Genomic DNA, 24,139 nt, shown 5'->3' with positions numbered 1-24,139 from the left:
GACTGCATTAGGGTTGTGTTTGACAAACAGGGGAGGTGTTGCCAGGGTCGGCATAGCCAGCTCAATGTCACTTGTGTTGGGGGCGACCGTGACAGCCCAAGCACTCTGCCAGCATAAACAGGCTCCTGAGCTCTGTTTCTGGCTGTGATGGCCTCCTGCAGCCCTCTGTCAGCAAAAACGGAGCTTGGGAAGGCTGCACGGCCCTCCTGAGCTCCGTTTTTGCTGACAGATGCACTACAGGCCAGTCCTTCACTGTTTCCAGGGCAGCTCCATGGGTCAAATCTAAATACCCCGCAGGTTGGATCTGGCCCCTTGGCCTTGAATTTGACACCCTTGCTCTTAATCATTTATAAAGTTATTAAATAGAACTGAGAATTGAGCCAAATATCAATATTAGATTTCTTCCAATATTCTGAACTAATAATAATGTTGCAATTAATGAATTAAACAAATTAATGAAATGTTAATTCAGATAATTTTAGATGGCAAAAACAGCAACATTTTTATGAAGTTTGAATAGCTTATTCTAATCAGTTTTTACTGATCAAATAGTATAATTCCAGGGTATTATGTGAGTATTTGAATTTTTAATTATAATTTATTAAATTTATATACTGACTGACTCAGCTGTTCTATTACAATTTTTAATATATAAATTAAATTAAATATTTGCACTATGACTTATAGTTTGTATTTCAGGCTTCCATGTTTAAAAAAAACTTTTGAAAAACTTAAATCATGAGGAGTAACGTGTATTGTGAATTAACTCGATGCCCGTTCTTTGCTACAAAACTATGTGGTCGGGTTTAGTTTGGGGGGGAGGAAAATAAGGGGGAGAAATTCTGTCTCTGCCTACCAGTATCCATCGGTATTCATCCAGTTAGCATCCTGTCAGTGTGTGAGAGAGTTGAGGGCTGTTTGGAAACTGAAACTTCGTGCTGTGAGTGCAAGAAAGGACAGCAAGGAGCCTGGGCATGGTTCTAGCTCAACTGTTCTGTACTAAAGCTGCTTGGTGCTGGGAAACTAAAACTGAAACTCCTCTCCTCTGCTTGTGTTTTGCATTTGGAACAGATTTCTTTTCAGGTAGGGTGGGGGAGTAGAACTCCTTAGCATCAGAGCGTGTTAATAATAATATATGAAATACTATTGCTCTGATGGTCATTTCGAAAAATCCTTTCTTAGTGAGCACATAGAAGCCAAGGGAAACATACGTGCCAAATTTCAACTTTATAGGCTTTATGGTTCTGGAGATTTTGTGATGATGCATGAGTGGTATTTCAATTATATATATGTAAATTTATTACTAAAACCATCTATTTTAATTGTTGGTAATAGTTTTTCAGTCATTATATGACTGTATTAATTTGGCAGAAAGTTTGTACACAGTGTACTATATGAAAGATGCAGAATTTGGGGCAAATACATGAATAAATATGTTATCTTTATTCATATTCTATTTATAACCCATATATTTGTTGTTAAAAACTAGCCCAAGGCAAACTTCAATGCTGCAAAGGATGCCAAAGCTCTTTTTAACCCATAGTGTAAAGCTTTCGTTTGACCTTTATTTTCATTTTTTACAATTGAAAAGTTGGAAATAGAATTTTGTTGCAACTTTCTCAGAAGGAAGAAAGTGATGAATATTCCTGTCTTTTCAACCTCCGCAATCTAATGAAAGCTTTGTGGGGCTGAGCTGTCACTAAACTATCTTTTTTGAGTTAATATTGATGCTTGCTTTATTTTTCTATGCATCTGACAGGAAATAGGGAGCAAAAATCCCTTAAAAAAATTGGCTTGCTAGTTTGTTTTATTTCTTCTAAAGCAACAAAAACACAGCAGAACTTTATGAAGAAAAATGGCTGGTAAAAGGAAATCCAATTCTGGTGTACTTTCCAAATCTTTTATGGTAGAGACTTTGCCTTTGACCCACCTCTGCTACATAAGCTAGAAGCCGTGACCTTTTATGTTTCTGTCATGAAATCATCTCTAGAAGCCCTGAAGAACATATCACTGCTAACATTTTATATGGTAAAATTGACCATTTTATGTTTTCCTCAGTACTTTTGACCCTTTGCCCCCGATCACAGTTTGATATTCCACATATCTTCATGCTGTTAAGTCCTTGTTTTAAACTCAGAAGGTCCAGTTTAAAATAGTAATGGGAAAAAAAATCTGCTTAAGATCATGGAGAGCTTCTAGCAGGTGAATCATTTTATTCTAAGGTAATAATTTAACTATGCTATTTCCTTTTTCTCTCCAGCTTTCTAGATCTACAATAAAAACTTCTTGGAGATTGCAGAACTTCCTAAACAATATGAGACAGGGCATGAAGATGCTTAGGAGAAATTGCCCAAAAGAGAAGGTTACTGTCATTTTCTTTGGGGCAATTCATCTTTTTCTAGCAACTCCCTATTCTATATTGTTCTGTAGATTTTCTAACTCCTTAAAGTAGATCAAGGGACTGCAGAGTAAAATGGCAATAGGCTGGCAAACTGTTCACTTACCTTAAATCAAAGCAAATTTTTGAAATAAGTTACCCTGCCTGAATGTTATCCTTTTTACTTTTTCAGTGGTTTAAGTTGTAGGTCTCCTGCAATTTATCTTTGCACATCTCCGTGCTCTTTTATCCTTTCAAGTAAGAGTTATAATAGTAGTCAGTTTGGAGCAGAAAACGTGAAGACAGAGCAGAATCAAATTACCGTAGAAGAGAATATATGTAGCTCAGTGTGGAACTGTGGAGTCCTAGAATCAAATTAATTTTGATTTTAAAGATGTATTGTATCAGCCGCTCAGTGCACTGTTTTAAAGACCTGGATGCTCCTTTGAAACAAACAAACAAAAAACACCTATAGGTTTCTGGAATGAGATTCTTGTTTAGTTGATATACCTAATGTTGTTGATTTTATTCAAAAAGACCCATTTGAAACAAGCCTTTTTAAAGAACCCTTTCATGGTTGATTTTCATGCTTAAGTATTTCTCAAATGATTTTGATTTTATGTTTGATTGTAAAATGCCAAGAGATCTTGCCAGTTGGTAGTACAGTAAGTTTAATAAATAAAATAATTTCACTTGTCACAATAACCTACTTGTTTGTGTTTTTCTATTCTTTTGTCTAAAAGGAGAGATGTTTTCCTTCCCTAGATTTGAAAAACAGTTTATCTTCTTAGTAGGGCAAGAAATCAATTTTTAAAGTCTTGTTTAAAGCGGGCTGCACATCAAAATCCGACCAAAAGGAGTCCCTCCCCCCCCCGCTCAACATTTTCGACGTGTATAGCAAAATACAGCTCTGTTGTATTTATAAGCATGTGCAGAAAGGCAGTCTCATGCCTTTTTTTCTGTCACATTCATGTTCTGATCTCTTTTATATATTTTAATAGATTTATCATTGTCCTAAGTCTGTACATGAACATTTTTATATATGTGAAGTCTCAGAATACCCACTGGAAGAACAGAAAGTTTGTTTTTCTGTCACAAACCTAAATATTATACTAAAGTAAACAGGTAAGAAGCAATAGTCACAGTCTGCACGACTTCCAAATATTATACTAGCATTTGTCCATTACCATTGCTCTTTCTATGCTGCATCCTTAGGAAGCAAATATAACATCTATAGTGCTATAAATACAGTATGGACAAACAGAATTACAATTAAGGGAGAATATTTGTAGCTCAGGTTTGAAATGAGGCTCCCTGGTGCTCTCTGAACTTGGTTGTTTTTTTGCAGACATTTCATTCCCTACTATGCACTGATATTGTTATCTAGTTTGGGTAATGAAACCTCTGCATCAAAACAATTTCAGAGAGCACCAAGAACCCTTCAGAATTACAATTATATTATACTATAGTTCAGGGGTGTCCAACCTTGGCAACTTTAAGACTTGTGGACTTCAACTCCCAGAATTCCTCAGCCAGCAAAGCTGTGGAGTTGAAGTCCACAAGTCTTTAAAGTTGCCAAGGTTGGACACCCCTGCTATAGTTTTTAATTTTTTCCTTGCTTTTTCCATGGTGCGGATATATCATTGTTTCATGATCAGCTGGAAATAGACTTTTGTAAATGAAAATTGAAATAGGCTTAAAAACAATATAAAATATTTTTGTAGAATCATATAGCTATAAATTTGTTACACCATATATATGTATTGGGTCTATGACTGACTATCCAGTAAAGACTGCCCATTACATTGGGCATACTTTTGAACACAGAAACTTATTAGCTAAAGAATGTGCAATGAGAAATTTTTGTAAGTCATAGTATATTACTATAAAGCAAAGACTCACCTGCCTTACCTTATGTACCACAGGGTCATGGTTTATTGTTGAATCTTTATAGACATGGAAACGTATAGGGCTGAGAAAAACATGAGTGGATGATTAACTACATTAATCTATCTATAAACTACCTTAATAGAGCTGATTATTACAATTGGAAAGCATGCAGATCATGGCTTCTGGAAATCTTCCCAGCCCCTTAAAATAGTTCTGTTGTGGCTCATATGTATAGAAAGAAGGGAGGGAGAAGATTTAGTATAATGGAATCCGGATCTTTCTAAGCTGTATTCCAAATTCATTACCCTAAGAATGCAGAGAGGAAAAAAATGATATATTTTTTTTTGCAATCCCAACTGAATCAGACCCCTTTTTGAATGTAGTCTTTCTTTTGCTGGCTTCCCCCACATTACTTTTGATCCTATTCTATTCTGTTTTGGGAATATTTTTCTATAGATAGACTGGCAAGCAGATAAACAATTGTAAGCCACATGTAAGTTCTGTTGGGTTGGAATTAATATACAAAGTGAGGAAATCATGCAGAGCATATCCATCTGTGGCCATATAAGATGTCTGCACTGTACTTTTGTATAACTGAGTAACTCATTATATCTCTGTGTTAATTCTGTTACTGCCTCATGCTGGGTCTACTTGGGTGCATATGTGTACAAGAATACATGGGGGAGGAACAGGTTGAAGAGAAAGTTGAAATGGAGCAGTCACCAACACTTGAGTTCATAAGACTGCATTAGGCTTTTTTTTTTCTGGAATATTTTTCTCCACAATCCTTGGATTGATCAATCCATTCTGAAACTGAATATTTCTTTTTCTGGCTTCTTTACATACCTAATTTGGTTCTGTTCTTTTCAGTTTTCAGAGTGTTATTCTGGGGACAGACCAAGCCTTTATGCAGTTTTCCTCCCCCAACATGGACTAGGGACCATCATTTTATGGGTCCTAGAAGAAATGCCTTCTCTGCCATGGCATCTACCTTATGAAACATTCTTTCTTCCAAACTACGTTATGTCCAGCCTAGAATCACTTTTAGTGAAGTAAATTTGGTTAATAAATTTGGAGGAAAGATCATAAGGAATATTTTTTATAATGCATGTTATAAGAGTATTGGCTTTGTAACCTGTATCAGAAGCTCAAACCCTCACTATAATCCCAGTCAAGACAATGTTTCTCAGTTTATTTATGTATTTACTTATTAAATATTGCATTTAAGGCAGATTAGTGTACATGTAGTTGGACTCCAAAGTATATGTATCCTACACTATATACCCATAGATACCCAAATGAGCAATCTTCACTTAATTATATTTTTAAAAAATGTTACCATGAAGGCTAAAATCATCACCAGGAGGGTTTTTGTTTTGTTTAACTCCCCCTCATCTTGGCATAACTCATTAATGTGACTCATTGTTAACTAATTATTATTCATTATGGTGAAAAGAGAGAGCATAATCATTCTCCAACCCATTTCCAGAAGGGGTAATGGAGGTTGCAGAGCAAAAAGATGCTATGTGGAAATGCAGTTTGTCTTTCTACTGGAAGAGATTAATTAAAATTGTTTGCCTTAACTTAATCATTTATTTGAATATTATGCTATGTCATATTAAGGTTGCAATCCAATCCTGATCCTATTTCAGACAACTTAATAACATTCACTATAGACATATCAAAATGCAATATCTAGCTTCTCTTCTATATATTTTTTCATATGGAGTTTAAAGTGGTAATAAGGGAGAAGAATTCGTATTTATGCTGAAAATGAAAATTCAAAAAACGTCTATCATTGATTGTCTCCTTCCAAAGATATTCTCCACTACATTTTCATATCACATACTTCTTGAATTGTACAATACTGCTTCTTTTTAGCAACCAGTAACAGTTCTTTTTTATACACTGATAGTTAATGAGAGAAACAGAAGAGGCATATTCTCTTAAAATCAGAATATTAACAACATACTTTGATCACTTTATGTTTCATAGTTAGTTTCATGTATAGCATATATATGAAAAATGTCAAGAGTTTCATAGCACATATACGATACAGACAAATTTTAAATCAAACATTAGCATGTAAAGCTAACTTATAATATTTTTATTTTACATTATAAAATATATTAAAAAAATTATTTATCAACACTTCATTTATGGGGATGATTAAAATAACTGAAACAAGATTTCAGATTATCCCTTAAGAACACTTTTGATTTTAATTCAACATATTTGGATGGTATCTTGCTCTCATCATTCTTCATCAATCTTTCTCCTTCTTGAATAATTGCACTGACTGATACTAGGTAAGTAATTCTTCAATAAGTGATTTCATTACTGCATCCAAAATGTTCTTTTTTTGTAAAGGTAGAATAATTTTTGAAGAGGACACACCAGAACTTACATGTACATGTAGGTAGGTAGGTAGATAAATATATAGATAAAGATAGATAGATAGATAGATAGATAGATAGATAGATAGATAGATAGATAAAATAAGGTTGAGCAAGTAGCCATTCCAGACTAAAACAATATGCTTATTTTATGAAACTCGCAGAATAATGTTTTGACCACTACCTACTGTCAGTGAGCAGCTGGGAACTAATACTCTTTTCACAGGCATGCTGACAATCATTAGTGTTGGCACACAAACAATATAGCAAACAAGGAAGTATGCTGATAGGAGCTCCATGTGGTGTATTCTTCAACTTTCAAATCAGATTTTGAAACAAAGAAAGGATCTTACTTGCAGAATTGCTCCGTAAAAAATAGACAAAAACTAAGTTTAAAGATCATTGACCTTTTATTAGGGTAGCAAAAAAAATTCCAACATTTAAGTATATTTACAGATGCAAGCACTGAAAATGTTGTTGAACTGTGATACCCAAAACTTAACTCTTTCTAATAAGAATTATAAGAAGTGAAAAGCTGTAACTGAGTGAAATCTCTGAAATATAAACTGCTTGAGCATTGGCTGAAATCACACTGATTTCAAGTGCAGAGCTATTTCTATTTGAGAATATTCCCAATGATTCTCAAAGATGGGTATGAGACTGAAATATTACTGATAAATTTTGATAAATTAAGTAGCAGTAGGATTGTTTACAAGTAATCCAGATCTTTACTATTATTTAAATCAACTGAAATCAAACTATTTAATTTTCAGATTTCTCTGTTATTGTAAATTAAATGTGTTGAACAACAATCCAGTTGGGTAGATACTTTTTTTAGCCACTAACTGACATCATAATCAATTTTAATTATTCAAGACAGAGAGGAAGAGAGAGGAAGAAAAATATGAAAGGAACAATTCTATGCTATGAATTATATTTAATCAAATCTGAATACAGGTAAAGTCAGAAAAAGATGCTGATAACATAACTTGAGAATTTTACAACACAGTCTTGTGACATGTCTTAGAAGAAAATCTCACTAAATTCAAATATTGTTATTTTCTGGTCAGTATTACAGATGTTGTACTATAATAGTCTTCTGAAACAGCAAAATATTTCCCATCACTAGACTTACTTCACACACCTTTTATAGTTTTGTTACAGTGCAGGAAGCCAGCGATCTCTCTCTCAGATGTTATGGAGATTAGATTGATGCCTGCTTCTCTTTGGCAGCCTTTTAAATTTTGGCTATTATATCTCCTCTAAGTCTTCTCTTTATTAAGATAATCATACCTAGTTCATTTAGCTTTATAAAATTTAGCCTCTAGGCGATTTATCATATTTGTGGGTCTTCTTTGCACTCTTCATAGTACCTCAACATTTTTTTTTTGTATTGTGGTAACCACAATTGGATTCAGTATTCCAAATGTGGCATCATCAGTTCAGTATAGAGAAGTTATTTTTCTTGATCTTGATACTATCCTCTGTTGATGCAACCCGCAATTGGCAGATGCAGCATACTCCTGACTCATAATAAGTAGTGGCATACTGGATCACCTAGATCCCTCTCATAAATACTACTATTGAGCCAAGTACTACCTGTTCAGTAACTGTGCTTAAATTTGGGAGTTTACTTTTATTGCCACTGAATTGCATCTTGTAGGAAAGGATCCAATGCTCAAAGTCTGTAAAGAATCTTCTGAATTTTTATTCTGTCTTCCAAATTGTTAGCAATATTTAGCTCAAATTGCCCAAAGAGCTGCTGATACAGTTCTACAGAAGAATTATTGAGTCTATCATCTGCACCTCTATAACTGTCTGGTTTGGTTCTGCAACCCAACAGGACAGACACAGACTTCAGAGGATAATTAGGACTGCAGAAAAAACAATTACTACCAACCTGTCTTCCATCGAGGACCTGTATACTGCACAAGTCAAAAAGAGGGCTGTGAAAATATTTACAGACCCCTCACATCAGGGACATAAACTGTTTCAATTCCTTCCCTCAAAATGACGCCATAGAGCACTGCATCCCAGAACAACTAGACACAAGGATAGGTTTTTCCCAAAAGCCATCACTTTGCTAAACAAATAATTCTCTCAACACTGTTCAACTATTTCAAAGTCTGAACTACTATTACTGATAATCTTCTCATTACTCCTTATCACCATTTGTGACTGTATGACTGTAACTTTGTCGCTTGTATCCTTATTGACTGTTTCCTAGTATGATTTGATTGCTTATTGTACCCTATGACTATCATTAAGTGTTGTACCTTATGATTCTTGATGAATGTATCTTTTCTTTTATGTATACTGAGAGTATTTGCACCAAGACAAATTTCTTTGTGTCCAACCACACTTTGCCAATAAAGAATTCTATTCTATTCAGTACTCCCAATACTCATCCACAAATATAATTAATGCCCCTTCGTTTGGGAAATTGTTAGTCCCAAGAAAGAACAAGACACTCCTTACTTCCCTCTACAAAGCTATTCTTAGATTAAGGACTACAAGCTGAGATTGGTCAGCCAACTGCTAATCTATCTATAGTCTAATCTTATTAAGAAAATAGATTGTGGTCTATCAAATGCCTTACTGAAATTTAAGTATATTATATTTACATCATTGCCTTGATCCACTATGTTAGTTGCTTTGTCAAAGAAGGCAATATGAATTGTTTCGCAACAAAACCACACTGGTTTTTAGTAATCACCTTGTTCTTTTGTAGGTGCTCACAAAATGAATCCTTATTATCTTTTTCCAGGATTTCCTCGGGTGAATACATGTCATGTTGATTGGTCTGTAGTTTCTTGGATCTATTTTTCCTCATTTTTAAAACTTAAAATCTCATCAAATCTTTTCTAATCTCCATGCCCCTAAGATTCCATTCAGTGGTTCTGATATCACATCTGCCAGCTCCTTCAGTACCCTGGGATGCAAACCATCTAGTCCAGCTGAGTTGGACTTATTCAGAGCACTTAGGCAATTCCTTAACTATTTGGACCAGCATTCCTTTTCTTTCTCTCACAATGCTGCTTTTGACATGCTGAATTATTTTTTTTCCTTTTATGTAAAGACAGATGCACTTCTGTCTTCTCTCTGCTGTCTGTCACTTTCTTACTTTCTTTTCTCACTAGTGCAGTGGGCGCCAACTAGTGGGCAGGGACTACTGGTGGTCCATGAGAAAATTTTGGTGGTCTGCAGAGAAATGTCACCCCCCAAAGCAATTAATCCAGGCTGCATGGGAACACATGGCCTGTGGGCTTGTGTCGCTTGCATTGCAAAGAACATGAGGTAGCGAGGAGAGTGGGGAAAGGGTGGAGGTGGGGGAACTTGCCCCACTCACTCCACACGCCTGGCCACCAGGCTGCTACTTTCCACTTCTTTCTTCTGCTTTTGGCTGCACACAAGGAAAGCAGCAAAAGTCTTTCTTTCTCTTCCCCTCACTACCTATGAAGTGCGCCGAACCAGTAGGGAAACTGGTAGAATCCCACCACTGCTAAGGCGGAACTAAAATTCACAATCTCCTGGTTTCTAGCCTGGTGCCCTAACCACTAGATCAAACTGGCTTTTGTTTGTATAAGTAGCAAAGAACTTCAGTGAAACTACACTTGTATTTTCTGTATTTAATAAGATGGAAACATTTAATAAAATGCAACCCAATCATAGCTACTTCATAATAGTAATAAAATGATGAATAGTAACGTTGTACAGATTACTGTCATCCTAGTGAAACACTGCTTTTGCTTTTTCAGTTTTGAGAAATGGAGGCTAAAAAAATGATGTGAGTAAATACAATTTACTTTTTGCTAAATAGGGTGTAAGATCCAGGAACCTGTTACTCGGAGGGCTTTGCTTAGAGTCTTAGGTACTTGACCATATTCATTCTTCTCAACTTTCATTGTGACATTCAAATAGCTCCCTAAATACTTTTAATCGAGTTTTAGCTAGGTTGGCATGAGCCAGATACACTTAATCCCCACATGATTCATTTAACAACTGCAGTACAACCATGGCAAAATAGGTAATAACATCAGGCACAACTTACATAACAACCACCTTGTTAACAATAGAAATTATGTTCCTGATTGTGGTCATCAGTTGAAGATTACATGTTATTCTAGTAGTACAATTATAAATATTAGTTTTATTTGGGGTTTTATTCAATTTTATTACAAAAGTTTATAACATTTATATATTGATAAGAGTGGAAACTTGCAATATTTTATAGCGCTCTTGGTCATTTTATCAGCTATGCCCCCTGTTAGAAATAGACTATAATTTCTGTCTTTCATGCTGAAAAAGTCAACCAAGCTTAGAAGTGCTATCCTATGAGGAAATACTACAACCTTTGACCCGTTAGTTTAGAGAAAAGATAGAGGCAACATAATAGAAATGAATAAAAATCAAACACGGGGATCCCCCCCCACCCCCCAGTTTCTTACGTGTGTAGAATATGGAGACCTCGATTAAAGCTAAATATAGGAAACCAAGATGAATAAAAATAAGTACTCCTTTACTCCATCATTAGATAGAATAACAAAGGTAGGGACCTTGGAGGACTTCTAGTCCAAAGCCTGCTTAGGCTTTTCTCCCTACATCACTTCAGACAAACATTTATCCAACATCTTTTTAAAAAATTCCAGTTTTAAAATTGTGTAGCTTTTTTTTTTTTAACTAATAATGAAGTTAAAATTTAACTACAGTAAAAGAGGGCCAGACAAATTCATGCAATAAAACATTTTCATTAGGCAGCAAGTTTCCTCCTGTGCAGTATATCCCAACTACTAGTTGATGGATGTAGAAAAAAGTTATAATCCCTAAGGAACTTTTAAGAGCTTCCTGGAAGAGCTGATACAAATGCTAGACTAGATGTCCTTTGGCTTGTTGTATTAGGATTGTTATATTCTAGGAAACATCTTGTTTGGACTGTTTTGGAGCTAGAAATAACTTCCCTTGAAGTTGACTCGTGTCTTTAATTGATGGCCACCCAATCTGGGGTTATTTTCCTTTCATGTTAAGAGAAATTATGGGATTACAACAATGTTGGGAAATTTCAAGAAATCTAAACAAAACATCTCATCCTCCTATAGAACTAAGTCCTCTATAGCAGTCTCTCAAGAGAATGCATCTGTATACTTTGGAAGGTCAAAAGACTAAAATGTATTTTGGATTTTTGCAGCAGCAACAAGCAAATGTGTTACAGTTGTATACACTGGCTTGGTTTCCCTTATATAATGGCTGCCAGATTCTTCTCTTGCTTATTAAAATAAGACCACAAGAGGGATTCGTATTTTTAAAAAGAAAGTAGGTCAGACCCACAGACGATGTTTTGGGTTGGGTTTCTTTATATTTTACAAACCAAAAGAAACAGGACTTACTACGTCCAGCAGATAATTGTCTCACTCTGCTGGGTGTGTTCTAATGGTTTGAATGATACAGGTTCACTTCAGAAATTCCTTTATTCAAAACTGCAGCCAATTTCTATTTTTTCTTTCTTTCCATCTTTCATAATGCATCTCTTATGTTCCTTTATTAATAATGAACATCTGTTCTTATCAGTATAAGATACTAAGAAATTTGGGTGCAAGATTTCAGCCATTTGTGATCAGTAATCAATAAATGTTGTAATAGGCATGGTACTAATTACTCAACTCCATGATAATGTGTTCATTTTTTTTCCAGTGCTTCTCCACAATAACAGAAACCAGAGTTTTGCATTCATATGTGTGGAGTTTTGACTTTCATTGTGGATTTTTTTGTTTAGTTTGTTCTGCAATAATGGCATTTTAGGATTATTTTAAGATGAATTATTATATAAAAATGAAGTCTGAAAGAATAGAAGGTGTAATTTTGCTTGTATGGTTCTAAAACATAAAATTATAACAAATGGACATTCTATATAACCTTAACAAAGGTTTTGGCAAAAAAGAACCCCCCAAATGCATTATTCATCACCTCTCTTCATTTAAATATAAAAGTCAAAGACATTTTGCTCTTCAGTTTCCACATCTTACTACTGATTGCCTTTATAATTGTTAGCATCAAATGTAAGGAAGATCTTCTAGACCTTTCACATAAAAGTTATATTTATGGAACGGTGGATTTTAATTCTGTCATTGAAACACCAATGCACTTATGTTAAGATTTGAGTATTGATGAATTAAGAATAGACTTTGAGAGACTTTGAGAGTTCTGATTGGTTTAGCTGTCAGGTTCAGTGTTTGCATTTAAGCCTGACACTGTAGTTGCAAAATGGGCCAGTGAAATTCTCTTTGACTTAGAGAACGGGCGTCTCTGCTTCATCACAGCATTCTTTTCAGCACATGCATGAAAATGGCAGTAGTATTCTCCAGAGAGCTGCAGAAATTTTCCCCATTGCCCTGAAGTCTTTCTGATTCCTCTCGAAACCTCCTCCCCTTCCCTTCTGTGTCCACAGTTATTTCGCAGCCAGGCATTCCCTTCTAGCATTGCCTGCAGAAGTAGAGTAACCCTGGCATCTATGCTCCCCAGTGGCAGAACTTTGGTGGAAGGTAATATTAATGAGACCTGATTTAAGCAGTAGAATGGGCTCATAAAACTAATACAAGTCGACTTTAAAAAGCCATTACTGTTTGTCAGGTAGGAGCATCCAAAGATTTAAATAAGAAAATCATAATAACCTTTGGCAAATTTAAATTGTTGTAACTGAAGTGTTGAGAAAAAGTTCCACCACAAGAAAGGACCAAAATAGAACTGCATTTTAAAATGAACACTTGCACAAGAGGAAGAGCTTGATTCTGTCTATATTATGGTCAGAGATTGTGTGAAAGTATTGTATCTTTTTGCAGGTTTCCATGAAGTAACATATTGTTTCAATTATCATCTGCCAGAATTTGCAAAACTTTTTTTTAAAACTTGGGTCAAGTTTTCAAAAAATATCAACACAGATCATAATCATTATTTATTGTTAAGTTTGTTTCAAACTTCCTATTTTTTTGAATATGAGATTTGGGTTTGATAAAGCTTTAGGTGGAATAATAAAGTTGTACTGCCCTGCAGAATAAGAGGTCCTCATTTATTTATTCATTATATTATTTCCATACTCTTGACTTCATATAGAATCCTAACAATGTATATATAAGTAAAATTACATTAATAAAACTCTAAATATAAGAACGTATCAGCCATCATTTTTATTTTTTTTCCAATTAAAATATTGTCAATGTTCCAGAAAAACTCCATTCCAACAAATAACTCTGAGACAGACATTGTCTCCAAGGTTTTTTTTTTTTTATTAGAATAGTAATCTGGCACATCTGGGAAATTCCAAATCTGAAAGTTCTGGATTTCCTTGCAATAAGTAAAAAATTACAAATCCACCCCCTGCACCCTTAATCCATATCATTTCAAAAAGAAAGTAAAAAGAGAGTAAAATCTGCCTCTCCAATATTAAGTCTTTCATTAGTATATGCTAATAACATTGACGAACTAAAAGTCTTGAAAAATTATTAGGGGCAGACTGCTAAGTATATTGTTATGCTTTAAGTATTTTACTTTCATTTTCAGAAGTAGGGAGTAGTATAATTTGTAACCCCTCTATAATATATTTGTCAGCTTTGGAAGCCAGACACTTCCACACTGCCACATTCTTGAGCCTGGGAAAATGGGAAGGGGGAATTTCTTGGAGTCTATTTGGTTAGACATAATAGCATTCTATTCTATTCTATTCTATTCTATTCTATTCTATTCTATTCTATTCTATTCTATTCTATTCTATTCTTATAAAATGTGGAACACAACTCCATAATTCTAGAAGTGGTGGTGGTCTTCAAATAATTGAAATATGTTCTAAGTTGCCTATTTGTAGTGATCAATGAGACAAGATTTAAAGGAAGGAGGAACATGGCAACAAGTTAGTACTTTTTAAAGAATCTACTTATAATTTTAGTCTTACTTCCTTTACAGTAATTATGGGTGTAGTAATAGTATTTCCTCTTTGAATGGAAATACTACCTTGAGCTTAATTTAACTCTTGATAATGTACATATACATGTTCAAACAGTTTTCTTGACAACAGAACAGAAGTGATTTTTCTGTTGATTTTTTCCCCCTGCGACTACAGATTAGTTTACAGATCTCTCAGCTAGGTCAATCATCTCAGCTAGGTCAATCATTAAGATCAATCATCCTTAGTTTTTTCAAGGTCAGCCAAAGTCGAGTAGGTGCTGCCACCTGCTGTGACCTCTGACTCCAAGCTGCATAATTAATATTGGAATTAATTATACCATTCTAAGATTTCTATGATCAACACTGCCAGATAATAAGACTTTTTAATGATAGCCATGACGACCTCAATCATTATTGTACTGATTTTAGAAATGCAAATGATTTGTATTTTGGAAAGCAAAGTAAGGATACAAATATGGGGGAAACTTTTTAAAAATCTCATAGATTATGATAAACAATTTTGCTGTACAAGGTTGTCTTCAACTGTTGATTGTTCGTTTAATGATGGCTTGAAGTTTCAACAGCTTTTTGAAAGTGACATGATCTTTCCTCAAAGTTACAATTGTCATACCACCCCCATACTCATGTGACTGCAATTAGGGCATTTGACAAATGGCTCGCATTTACAAGTATTGCAGTGACTTGTGATAACATAAGCACAATTTGTAGTCTTCCCAGCTGACTTCTGACAAGCAGATGCTGGATTTGTGTGTGATTCACCTAACAACCACATGATTTGCTTAGCAACCTTTTAAAACTGGTCATAAAATTGGGTCCAGTCCCATGATGACTTGCTTAACTATCACATCACTTAGTGTGAAAATTCTGATCCTGATTGTGATTGTAAGTCTAGGACTACCTGTAAGGTTAGAGTCGATTCAGATTATTGCCCTTAGCTATGCATTTATTATAGAAACACCCTCAACTTCAGGTATTAAGTATGTGCTTAATACTTAAAGAGCTGTAGTTGGGCAGTGGTTAGTATTGCAGGCTAACTTTGCTCACGTTGCCAGGAGTTAGATTCCCTCAATCCTGACCAACTCAATGTTGACTCAGCCTTCCATCCTTCTGAGGTTGGTAAAATGAGGACCCAGATTGTTGGGGGCAATATGCTGACTCTAACTGCTTAGAGAGGGCTGTAAAGCACTGTGAAGTGATATATAAGTCTAAGTGCTATTGCTATGATCCTCACAACGGCAAGGTATTTTGTGCAGTTTAAATAGATGGACAGATAGATATGGGGCAGTGGTACCAATAGTGTGATGTATTAATTAATGACCTTATTAAATGTTATATTATTATAGTTTACAAAGCGAGGCTGTGGTAGTAGATTTCTTTATCAGCAGTGGTTTAGAGGTCCTCTGCAAGAAATATTTGGCACCCAGTTAGGGCTTTCCCTGATAGAAAACAAATTTTGACAATACAAATTTGCTCAGAAGAATCTCTGCACATGATTTTTCACCACCTTGTTTCTAAATTAATCACACAAAAATCTTCCCATAGAATTGTGGTAAAATTCAATGCTGCGTGAAAAAAACATTAAATATGCCGCATTCTTTTTGCAGCCATGTTGTATCTGTTTCCTTAGAATACAATTTTAAAGGTATTGTGGTTTCTGAGCAGTAGCTATGATTGAAAACTATGTAAACTAATCTGTTCTTGCTCATGTCATTTTTATATATTTGTGTAAGAGCACAAGAAGACTGCTTTAAATTTGTCCTTCATTGTGTATTAGTTTTAGAGCTTACCTCTCCTTCTATTCTCTACTTCTTACTAAGTTGATAGCCTGGAAATTCAGTGCCAGAATAAATTGCTACTTATTCTTGCTTGATTATTATACACTACCTATGTTTGTTTTCAGGGAGAGCTTTTCTTATCTTTGTACAATATTATTTTAGAAAAAAAAATAACGACATAAGTTGAGTTTTTTTTTAGTATAAAATGCACTTGACATTCAGTGATAGATTAGCCAAAAGAGGAAAATAGGAGAAGAATTTTGGAAAGAATGTTAAGGATATTTTATCTGGTGTCTGAAAGAGGAGGAGAGAAAAACATAGTGGTTTAAAAATAACTTAATTGTAAACTATCAATATTTGTATTAAAAAAAAATTCATCCGATTCTCTGTGGCCAATAATGGAAAATAAAATGATTCTGTGGCTAAAGATTAATAGCACACTTCACATCTGATCAAGGTGCAGCATGATACAATCTTTTCCATGAAGTTTTCCCTGATTTTTAAATGTTCTGTTTTGGAACAAACTTTTTTTAATGTAGGACCCATGTTATGAATTTAATAAAACAAACCAAACATGATCAGTTTGCCGAGAGAGGGAGAAAAAGCAAATAGAGCTTTGACTGTATTTACATAATCATTATTCAGTAAAATCTTGATGTAATGGATCATTTGGGGGAAAGCTTGTTAAACATGAATGAATATTACCTCTGAATTTATATAATTTTCATAAAATTTACATTTTGGGCATAAATTTGTTTATTTGGGTTTATTTATTTATTTGGATTTATTTGGATTTTTATTTATTTATTTATTTGCTTGCTTGTTTGTTTGTTTGTTTGTTTGTTTATTCGCCTTAACTGTCTATCTCCTCAGAGAGGGGTTCTGTGTAGTGATTTGTATAATTTGCATAATTGCAAATTATTTGCATACGTTTGTATAATAAATGAGTTTTATCCACATTTATCCACATTCATTTTATGGGAAAATTTATGGAAAAAGTATATACTTTTAATTATAATCGATACATTTATTTTAATTGCCAAGTGATTTACCAAAGAATGAATTTTCTCATTAGTTTGTATGAGGTGCAGTCACACTTTGTATCCTGCATCCAAAGTTTGAGGGGGATAATATTTTTTGTAACAATACTTCTAACAATAGTTACTTCTATTTGGATTTAAAATGTCCTTGTTTCCCCCTCCCCAAATGTGTATGTGTCTACATATTTTTCTGATATAGCATAATATATATAAGCAATATAAATATATAGCTGGAATCAGTTAGTCTACTTTTGAACCAAATTAAGAATGTTGATTGTGTGCCTTAGGTCCTCTATTATTTAGGATCCTGCTATTTAAAAAGTGTATGGTCTTGCCATGCTTTTGAGAGAATTTCTCTTTTTTGCTACCATTTCTTGCTTGGAAGCAAGTTTAATGGAACCGTTTTACGTCTGTTCTGGAGTTTTTCTGTCATGGAAAATTATAATAGATGCTTCATTGCTGACCTTCTGCCAACAGGCAAATTCATTTTAAGAAGACCTGATGATTACTTGCTGAAGTAGGTTTTAATTTTGTAAGTGCTGTTTCTTTTTTTAGTATGTTTCTTATTTAAAACATACTTCTTTAGTATGTTTAAAATTTTGTTTTCATTGCTTTCATGTTTCCATTAGTTATGCTTTTTAGTTTTGTTATTGTTACCTGCTTTGAAGATTGTCTTTAATGAAAAGAGGGATATGCGTCTAATAGATAAATATTAGCATTTTTATTGAAACTGATAATGAAATACTCTTCTATCCATACCTGAACTAATGCCACATTACAAGTATACGAATTGGGTACATCTTTTTTCTTGACCATTAAAAATACACGTTCAGTGAATGATTTGGAGAATTGTATCCAAGTCTGGATCTTGGAAGGGTTTCCGTGTGGAAAAAAATATGGTATTCTTTATGAAGACCAGGTATGTGTTCATTTGCTAACCCATCTAGTCCTGGGTTTGTGGGCAATTGCTTTTAATGTTTTCGAAGTAAAAAAGCACCCCATGTTAAAGGCTGACTGAAAAGGATTTAAACTAAAACAATTAACAGAGTGTTCATGATTACATCTTGGTAGAATGAAAGTAGGCAAAATTCTAACCAGATCAAATAGATCGATTTCCAAAGAAAACAGCTAAACTCTACTTCTTTCACTCTTTTATGAAGAACATGTTTCATTTTTCTTCTGATGCTTACACTGTTGGTTTTTTATAACATTTAACATAGGATGTATATTTGCCCAAGTGAGTCTGGCAACAACATTTGTTGAACAGGACATAAGAAATTAAAACCTCTCACCTTAGGGAGTGTTTTATTTTTAATTGACTTGGGGGGCCTGAGGGGGGCATTGCTGAAATAAGTCTAAAATCACCAGTTCAGTAAAACATCATATATACCTCAATACCAGATGCTGTTAATAAAATGTCTTCAGCTTCTCTGCATCCAGCTGTGCTAACCCTCTGTTTTTAACCAGTCTTTGTTCAAGCTTGCCAAATAGTGGTCAGATACCAAAACAGACTTAAGCACTTAGCACAGCCTTCTATTTAAAGGCTAGTCTCATTTTGTTTGTCCTTACAATTAATGACATTCCAGAAAAGTTAAAAGCAGAGAAGTTGCCTGAACTCTGCTTCATTGTATAAAAGTGTTGGTTTAATTTGTTTTATAAAAAAACAAAAAGATCAGTTGAAAAGATCGATCTAGCACAGTGTTTTTCAAACTTGGCAACAAAGATATGTCAACTTATTTCCAGAATTCCTCAGCCAACATGCAAAACATAGTTTGAAAATCTAGAAAATCTAATCTAATCTAGAACAACATTCTGTTTCCTGATGGGCCAATAAAATGCCAAGAACAGATCAGAAACCCTAGCACCTTCCCAGTCCTGTTATTTTGCTTAGAGCAGTGTTGGTGAAACATTTCGGCACCGAGTGTTGAAATGGGAGCGCGCGTGAGGGAGCCCCAGAAACCGGAAGAGCAGCTCCCTGGTGTGCATGCGTTTTTGGCCAGCAGAGTGCAGAGCCAGCCCGTTTTGGCCAGCAGAGGCACTGTGGGCCAGTCCTTTGATATTTACAGGCTGGCCCCACGTGGCAGATTTAAGCACCCCACGGGTCAGATCCAGCCCATGGGCCTTAAGTTTGATACCCATGCTCTAGATCATTTATGAACAAATTAGAAATATTGGTCCTAGTAAAGATCCTTAAGAATCCAATGTTTCTGTTCCTCCATTGTGAAAATAAAGCCAATACATACTTTCTCCTTTCTTTTTGGTTAATCAGTTTCTTTTCCATAAGTGAATCACTTATAATTTATTCAAGAGCATTTAATGAAGGATTTGACAAAAGTCTTTTAAAAGTCTAAACCAATGTTTCTTAACCTGTGGTTTGCGGTTTGCGGTTGGGGGCCCAATGTCATGACAAGGCGTCTTCAAAAATTTGAATAAATGTAATTATTTAAATCTTGAGTTAGGTTTTGGTGGTCCATGGCCATTGTCCTTGGCTGCAAAAGGTATTTAAAGGATGTCCGTGGTGAAGAAAAGGTTGAGAACCCCTGGTCTAAATGATCACATGTATCCTCACAGTTACGTTCAGATGTTTCTAAAAGAGTAAAGAAAAACAGTTAAATTCAGACTTGATTATTCTTAAGAAATTATGTCCTTGAGTGTGCTTAATAATTTTATCTTTAATAAAGTTTTCTATTTACCCAGAATAGATTTGATTTCTTCTATTAACTCTGGAGTTTTCTTTTTTGACTTGTTATGCTACCCTCTTTCTAGATTCCTGATGTAACAACTGCTCATGGGGACATATGTTTGTTTCCTTTAATCTCAGATTCTGAAACTGATTATTTTTTCAAAATTAAAAAAAATGTTTTCATTTGGTCACTAAGATTGCTGGATTTTGTTAGCCCCACTACTTAGCTTTTTGTGCATTTCAAATGTATTGTAGTTTTTTGTTTGCTGGTTACTAATTTATTTTTATTACCTAAATGTTGTTCATAGGCTCACTACATCCCTTTTCCAGAGTTTAGATTAAAAATTTTGAGTGTTAATGTTAACAGGCCAATTTCACTTCAATTTAGTGGAAACATTCTTCCCATGTGATTCATTGGTCACAAAATGCCTTCCCAAGCTCTTAATAAACCTTTCCTACTTTCCCATTCAATTCATCCACAAGTTGCAATATCTCAGTTCTACGTATCCAGCTAACCTAAGCAGGTAATAGAGAAATATAGAATCTTAGAAATTCTACCCTCCAAATTACCATTTAACAATTTGAAATTGATTTCCATGACTCTGCACAAGATTATTAGGCTATCTAAATGACCAATGTTATCCATAACTTTTCATAGACACGGAGAACTGTCAGGTGCAAATAACCATTGAGTTCAAAGCACAGAAAGTTTATTATTGCTACTTCTAATACAAGAATCTAGTCAACCTAGTGGTCAAATCTAAATTGGCCCAAGGGGTCAGCGAATTCATGGGGAGGGACATTTGTGACAATGTAATGACTTAAACTGATCGCATGTTTAACCCATCTTCTAGGTCAGCCTCTTCTTATCCAACAATAATATTCCATACATCCACCATTGAATCATCTTCATAGTTTTAATTATTGATTCATTCACTATCCCAAGTTCAGGGTCCTGGATGGATGTTTTAGGGGAGAATATTTTTTTCAACTCTTAGGGAATTATTCTCTTCAAAAAGATTATTTCTTCAACATGACACCATCCTTTCCCAAGATCTAAATTTTCTATGACAGAGTAGGAATTGTCACTCAGAAGTGAGAGACCATTGTATCATCTCCCCCACATCCCGCATTTCATCTACCAATCTTTTTACATCTCTTGCTTTTTGTCAAGTGAACTACTTTGGCCTCAAGGTAACATATTTATTGTTCTGGAAGAGGCAGGAGTTTTCTGCAATGAGCTTTATCCCAGAAGCAGGTTATCCTATTTGGGATACTTAAAGATTCCAGCTCTTTTGCTGGCTTTATTTCCTTTATTTATTCCTTTGTTTTGCCACCCACTTAGCACATGATTCATCATTAAATAACAACAGAGTGCATCACCAAATAATAAAAGTACATTCCATAAAACCACAAAATAGAAAAGTATAAAAACATTACCTTTCAGGAGGAAGCACATCCATTGTGTCATGCCAATGCCTGAAGAAAGAACCAGGTCTTCAGTGCTTTCCAAAGGCAGGTATGGTCAGGGTGAGCTGAGTCGTAGGGGGAACTATAGAAGCTTTCTGTGTCCATAGCTGATCTTCTTAACTTAGAAAATTAAAGTAACCCTGTTGACCTGGATTCATTACACAGTTATCTAACAGAACTAAAATCCTAACATCCTGCAAAAACTTGTCTTAATTCCTGGACTCCCCGCCCCCCCCCCCAATAAAATATATAAAATTACTTGTTTGTTCAGGTTCTTTGTTGTAGCCAGTTCTAATTTCTAGTTATAACACTTGGTGTTGCATCCAAAGATCTGCTGAATTTATGGAACCAGAGTGTCAGCTCTCCTTCGCAAGTAGGAACTGTACTCACAAATTACTTTACTCATGTTCGCCAGGCAAGGTAATAGTTTATTGGATACGTTCCTCTAAATAGGCAACAAAGGCAAAATGCCCTGTAAAGCCAGTGCTGAGAGCAACTGCCTCTCAGCGCTTTAAACATACACTTCCCCCCTTGCTAACTAACCTAACATTCACCCTCCCAACTAATTTCCCATGCCTCTTCCCCGCAGGGCTAATTGCAGCTATTCCTTCCTTCTTGTAATCCCACCCCACCAATAGCAGCATGCTCCTCTCCCCCGCCAAGTATGCAGCTGTCCTCATTGAAAACAGCATGGGTAAATCACTATGGCTTCTGTGTGAGCTGTCACGCCGCCCTGTGTCGCCTAAAGAATTTCTGCAACACCAAGTAAGTCCCATGACTGAGATCCCAAGGCTCCAAAACAGCCATTTCTTTTGCCAATCGAGCCGGCAACAAAGCATTTCGCCCCATTGCCGGCGTGATTCGAACCGCTTCCCAGCTGGAGCTCATTAACGAATGTAGCAGGCTGTCATTGTGTCGGGCTTCACCATGGGAAAGCATCCGGATCACTGAAGCCTGATAGGCTGCCCCCTCTACCATGGCTTCATCTGCAATACAGAAAATACAATTACCACAAATGTCCTAATGCACCTCTCCTCCCACCTGCCTTCGTGGGATGTGATTTATGAAAATGTCTATGCAATCGAGGAGTGGACACATTGGTATATGGTACCCACGAGGCGTCTGTGATGGGATAGCCTCTTCAATGTACCAGATAGTGTAATACACCCCGCCTACGGCGGGAATCAAGTATTTCATCAATTTCATAATGATCATCATGAATCGGACCTGTTGTTTTAAGTCTTGGCTCCTGCCTTGTCATATCAGCAGGCTTAAGGAGATTAAGCCTTAAGGATGGATCTTTTTGAAACATGGTGGTAGCTGAAGACCTACAGTAACAGGGTTTATTATCCGGACTACTAGAAATGGTCCAATATATTTTGGTCCCAGTTTTTTACTAGCTAGACCCACATGTATATATTTAGTCAATAGGTACACCCAATTGCCCACTTTATATTGGACCTGTGCAGATCTTTTTTTATCTACTTGTTTTTTATATTCCACCTGTGCTTTGCGCAATGCTAAATGTACTGCTTTCCATGTGCTTCTTATATTGTCTGACCATGTGTTAACAGCACTTGTCTCTTGGGATTTGTGAGGCCACTCAGGTATTGGGACGAATTCTGTACCGCTAACTATTTGAAACGGGGAATACCCAGTACTGTTGTGCACAGTATTGTTAGAAGCTATTTCAGCATAAGATAACCGGTCTACCCAATTGCTTTGTTGGTATGTTATGTAACATCGCAAGTACTGCTCAATGGCAGCACTAGCTCTCTCAACTGCTCTGTTTGTACAAGGATGATAGGTTGTACTCAGCCCTTGGGTCGATCCAATCAGATGAACAAATTCTTGCCAAAACTTTGTGGTAAATTGTACTCCTCTATCTGATATGATGCGTTGAGGTAAATATGTAAATATGTTTTATAAATAGGTCCACCAATTTTCTAGCCGATAGTAATCCTTTACAGGGAATGAAATGTGCCTGCTTAGAAAACAAATCGATTACAGTCCATGTAACAGTGTACCCATGATTGTTTGGTAGATCAATGATAAAATCCATGCTGATGTCCTGCCATGGTTTTGTTGGCTCAGATACAGTTTGTAGTCAACCCATCGGTTTACCAATCTTCGTTTTGTTGACTGCACAAATAGGACATGATTTTACATATTTCTCCCATGAGCTGTTCAGAGTATCCAGTAGTGGGAGGTGCTTCAGTCTTTTCCTAGTTAGGCTGGGCTTAATTTCTGAGGACTCTCCTCCTCCTCCATGGAACTACTCCTTAGCGTCCACAGTTTTAGCTCAGCCTTCATAGGAACAGGCAGCTTCTACCTTACCCGGAACAGAGCTAGAACATTTAGAGAGACCAGGAATTCAATTGATTGGGGAATTCGTTCATACCATCGAGATTCAACAGCCCCTGATGGCCCTTTAACATCTACCGGGCCGTCGAAGCTCGTAAAACCTCTGAGTGCACCCTCAGTGCTCCATTAACTACGAGGCACAACCTCCAAAACCGCAACCACTGAGGCTCTTATTACCCCAATCGCCTGCT

At 35.6% G+C, this 24,139-nt stretch overlaps 1 protein-coding gene across 21 annotated transcripts in view; it reads left to right on the top strand.

Moving 5' to 3' along the window:
- Window positions 1-24,139, top strand: part of FOXP1 (forkhead box P1) — a 639,457-nt gene that overhangs the window by 226,712 nt on the left and 388,606 nt on the right. For 2 of the 21 annotated variants that reach the window (XM_087923665.1, XM_026722307.2), the window contains exon 1: window positions 3,402-3,502. The exons of the other annotated variants lie outside the window; for them this stretch is intronic. The gene's annotated coding sequence lies outside the window, so the exon portion shown is untranslated. Of the gene's footprint in view, window positions 1-3,401; window positions 3,503-24,139 lie in introns of those variants that run through there. 21 annotated transcript variants of the gene reach the window in all.

This window comes from Pseudonaja textilis, chromosome 2, assembly GCF_049901715.1.
Source record: "Pseudonaja textilis isolate UNSWEBS1 chromosome 2, rPseTex1.2, whole genome shotgun sequence".
NCBI classification, from domain to species: Eukaryota; Metazoa; Chordata; class Lepidosauria; order Squamata; family Elapidae; genus Pseudonaja; species Pseudonaja textilis.
This window is presented reverse-complemented; position numbering and strand designations above follow the sequence as displayed.